At 35.3% G+C, this 4,947-nt stretch overlaps 1 pseudogene; it reads left to right on the top strand.

Moving 5' to 3' along the window:
• Positions 1-203: 203 nt before the first annotated feature.
• LOC143605161 (ubiquitin C-terminal hydrolase 13-like) lies at positions 204-4,189 on the top strand (annotated as a pseudogene).
• The last annotated feature ends 758 nt before the right edge of the window (positions 4,190-4,947 follow it).

Here is a 4,947-nt window from a genome sequence, read left to right as displayed (position 1 = left end):
GGTTTTTTAAATTAAATTAAATGAGTTTTCAATATTAAGGTATTAGACAAAAATACCCTCTTTCCTAGCCTTCTTACGATAATCAAACTTCTTATTTGATCTTTTCTCTCCCTTATAATATGAAAATGTAACCTTTAACTTCCGATCCGAGGAAACTCTCACCTAAGACCAACACCCATGAACACTCGCTTGAAGGCACGACAATGCAGTGAGATAAAACCCATCTTTGCAATAGTCTCTATAGTTAATTGCTCTCCCGTTATTAAGTAAAAATGGAAATTTGATCATTTTGATGATTAGTTTTACTTTCCATCTTGATAAATCAGTTGTGGATATATTGTAGATAAATTTTGGTATGCATGGTAAGGCTCCTTAAGTAGATGTGCTCAACAGCCCTGAACATTAATCTATACTCTTTAACCATGCGCGGACATGCTATTTTGTTGTTTTTTCTTTTATACGTTCCTTATAATGTTAATCGTTAAAGCATATGTGGTGTAGTTCAAGTTAGAAGTCCTAGTGTCGTAATCTCCGTGTTCTATCCTGCAGATACACAACATCATGAGTTTAGTTATCGAGATAATGATTGGGGTCATAGCTGGTTTATGCCACTTAGTGAGCTGTACGACGATGGCAGAGGTTATATTATCAATGATAAATGTGTAATTGAAGCTGATGTTACAGTAAGGTTGTCAGTTCGCTCAAAAATGGAAACCGGTTATGTTGGCCTTAAAAGTCTAGGCTCTACTTGCTATGTGCATTCTCTACTACAAACTTTATACCATATACCTTACTTTCGAAAGGTTGGTGATATCACTTTTTAGTTTTTACCTCAACAATTGATGCTCACTAAAAGTATAATATTCGACAATCAGGCTGTCTTTTATATGCCAAGAACTGGGAATGATATGGAATCTGGGAGCATTCCTCAGTCTTTGCAGAGCTTATTCTATAACCTTCAGTACGGAGATACTAGTGTCGCCACCGAAGAGCTGACCAACTCTTTCGGTCTGGATACACATGAATACTTTAAGAAGAATGATGCTCAAGAATGCATCATGGTTCTGTTTGAGAAACTTCAAGAAAATGAAGGTATGCGTAAGGCCAATTTTAGTGACTTGAGATATCAAATGACGAAACCCGTTATATATTAATGGTCAAGTGAATAATTAAAGCCGACAAGGAAACCGTACACGAAACGAGAGCTTCGGGAACACGCGTTTAGCTTCAACGGGAGGAGATCTTCTAGAATATGTATTAGGCTATATATAGAATCACTTGTAGTCTTTTATGTGTGTGTGTAAGATGTAAATCACCACCCAAGGGGAGCTCACCTTGGGTGGGTCGGTTCTAGTTTAATGTTATTAATCTTTTACCGATTACGGAGTCATTCACTATACTTATTATCTTTATATTTTTGTTCGATCGTTTGATTTACCGCACCCGTATCGACACGTTTATCGAGAGAAAAACCGTTCGGTGGTCGTTTTGGGACCTACAGTATGCCTATTTCCGCTATCGAACATGAATTTTGTTAATTTTTTATTATTGCCTGATTATGTAGTTATGTATACTTGTGGTTATACACTGGCATAGGGTACTGTTGTAGAGGGTGCAATTCAACAATTGTTTGAAGGACATACTATGAGATATGTCGATTACACAAATGTCGACACCAGATCAACAAGAACGGAAACTTTTACTTGTAAGTACATTAACATTTGTAAGAATAAACTTGTTTTATATATGTTGATTGTAGTTCTTTTATTAACACATATATATCTTGTGTCAGACCTTCAGCTTGATGTTGAAGGTTGTCGCACCGTGTATGATTCTTTTGACAAATATGTAGAAGTAGAGCAACCCGAAGCTGATATTAATAGATATGATCAGGTCAGAATCATTTCTTGAATTTATTATAAATTTACATATTTTGCTATTTAAACATTTACAATTCACTCATGTGTTGTTCTTCACAGGATCTGTTCATCAATTCCCCCCCTGTTCTAGTACTGGAGTTAAAACGTTTCAGATACGATGATTCCATGGAAGATACAATGGTGAAGGTCAGTAACTTTGACCCTTATGACATGGTTCAGTTCATGTGAAGGCCGCGGTTTGATATACTTTCGAATACGTTTTGTTGATTCTTACAACAATACCTTATTTGGACTTTTTATTGTGAAATTATTCAACTGAACAGATAAACGACGATTATAGATTCCCCTTGCAATAGTGGATCGAAAGTATTTATCACCTCTGGCAGACAGAAGTGTTCGCAATCTTTACACTCTTCACAGGTATCATAATTTAGTTGAGTATTTCGCACCGTGAGCTCATTATAGTAACTTTCATGAATAAGTAGTCATAAGATATATAGCATAACATAGTAACTAGTTATTTTAGTTCTAGAAAGAGTTAGCTGAAAGCAAGCCAAAATGATTATTATTTTAATTATGGAAATAAAGCCATAACTATGCTAACTTTTCTGAATAAGTTGGCTTTTATTTTATTGTCTGAATATTCAGTAATTCAGTTCTATGTTATTTTTCCATTGTATTGGCTCACAGTGGGGATGTACATGATGGACATTATGTTGCCTATATCAGGCAGACGCTCTCTGATCAATGGTATGAATTTAATTCATGAAAGTGAGACGGCTAACATATTTTGTAATGTGGATGAGATGGATATGGCCGAACACCTTCGAGTAAGAGTTTTTATTAATAAATTTGGTATTCTTATTAGTTTTTTGTGATCTTACTAAAAAATCACATTGAACCCTTAATTTTTATCTTTCAGGTAAGATTAAATGAAGATGAACCGCATTTGTGTACAACAATAAAGGTTAATTAATTTCCAATTTTCCCTCCTTAGAACTACTATTTGAGATTCATGAAATCATTACTTACCTTGCAATATGATAAAACTAGGGTATTCGCGATGGGGATATTTATGAACAGGTTGGGAAACAAATATATTTTGATCTAGTGGATTTTGATATAGTTCGTTGTTTTCATATCCGAAAACATGCCTCTTTTGCTCTTTTCCAGGTACAATATTTGGTTATTACATATCATACACAGTTCAAATTGTGTTTTGTATTGTGCTATTTTTTAAAATCGGAAGATCTGAAAAAATTTGCAGAAAGAATTTGCTTATGAAACGGATGTACCAGTGCGACGACAGCAATTTTGGCTGTGGGAAAAATGCCAGGGTCCAACCTATCGCCCTTATCGTCCATTGACATCTAAGGAAAAAGATAAGACTGTATGCACTTTTTTAGCTCTGCTTAAATTTGGTTTAAAAGGTGTTGATTAGTTAGATAATAAACTAATTATGTTAAATATTTTAGTGAATCTGTGGATCAAGATCAATGTCACTTAGATCTTTCAATCGTTACTAACGGCAATTAAGTTTGCAATTTAACTTTCCGAAGAGCTGCATCTATGCCTTTATATAGGAATAATCCAAATGCTTGTCTTTGGTTTTGTCCTTTCATTATAATTTGGTAATTTTTGTCTAATTCAATGTGATTTAGGTTGAATATATAAGAAAATTCTCAAACAGGGTTAAAAACGCCGAGCTTCATTTATATCTTGAAGAAGACCTCGCATGGGTAAGATCTCATTGATAGCTTTTTAATTTTTAATATTTGCAATCCATTTAATTTTCTTTTGTATGTAGGACCTGTTGCCATTCCCTCCACCGGAGAAGACAATTCTTCTTTTCTTAAAAGTTTATGATCCTGTAAAAGAAAAGCTTCGGTATATATCGACCCTCACTCTATATATAATAATATGATACCATATATGTACACTCATATACAGGATCATGTTATCATATGCTATAACATCCTCATACTTACATACTGTATATATACAATACGGAATCAGCATTAATCATCGTTTTTAACAAGCAGGTTTGTCGTGCCCTTCTCCGTGAGGGTTACTGCAAAGCTAGATGACATAGTGTCATCGCTAGAAGTATTTTCTGGCTTTAGACAGAGTAGTGCTGAAATAGCACTATATGAGGTCAGTATTATATAATTTGTTCGGTATCCTATCCACATTTTGTTATGTTTTAATCTTTACCTTCATCATGTTTCATGTAGGAAATGAGTTCTGAACCATTGGTCATATGTATACCCTTGACAAGGAACTTACTTTTGAAGAAAACCAGGTGTTAATGCAACTCTTTGTTTGAGGTAAAGTCCTTAGCCATTGACGTCTGACTCATTGTTACCTAATCATGTTAAAAGTTTTAACTGATATATATAACTGGATTGACATCTTCAATCATTGTTTATATCTATATTTATGATCTATGATCGTTTACTAGATATATTGTTTCTTAAATATCGCTATTAATGTTTGCTTCGACATTTGTTTATGGAAATTGGATACTCAGAATTTGTTATCTTTTTGTTGAATTTATTTATTTTTAACATAATCGTTTGCTGTAAATGGACCCGGTGAACAAAGAAGTAACCGGCATTGACCTGATCAATGATCCAACTCAAGACATGGTTGGACAAGTTGTAACTGGCGTTGTTCAGGCAACTTTTGACGGTGGTAATTACTTGCTCGAGGTGACGATTGGTAACTCAAGCATCCCATTAACGGGTGCGGTTTTCAAACCGGGGTATGCTGCCCCAATAACACCTCAAAATGAGGCGGCACCGCATGTTGAAATGATCAACCGCGCCGGAATTCCAATTCCAGCAGTCATCCAACAGAAACGTAAGCGTAAACAAAATCAAAAGAGAAAAATATGCAACTCGTTACTTACGTCGGTAACGGGCCCGTCAGATGGATACCGCCCTGCCATCACCTGAACCCAACTACGGGTTATCCTCCTCGGTCCCACAAGTTGGTGCAAGAGGAACTGTGGTCCCGGTTGTTCTTCAACCGAAGAACTTATCAAACAATATGCCAAACAGTATAT

Source organism: Bidens hawaiensis, unplaced genomic scaffold, assembly GCF_021521415.1.
Source record: "Bidens hawaiensis isolate Kalapana, Puna unplaced genomic scaffold, B.hawaiensis_p1.1 tig00068436_1, whole genome shotgun sequence".
In the NCBI taxonomy this organism is placed as follows: Eukaryota; Viridiplantae; Streptophyta; class Magnoliopsida; order Asterales; family Asteraceae; genus Bidens; species Bidens hawaiensis.
This window is presented reverse-complemented; position numbering and strand designations above follow the sequence as displayed.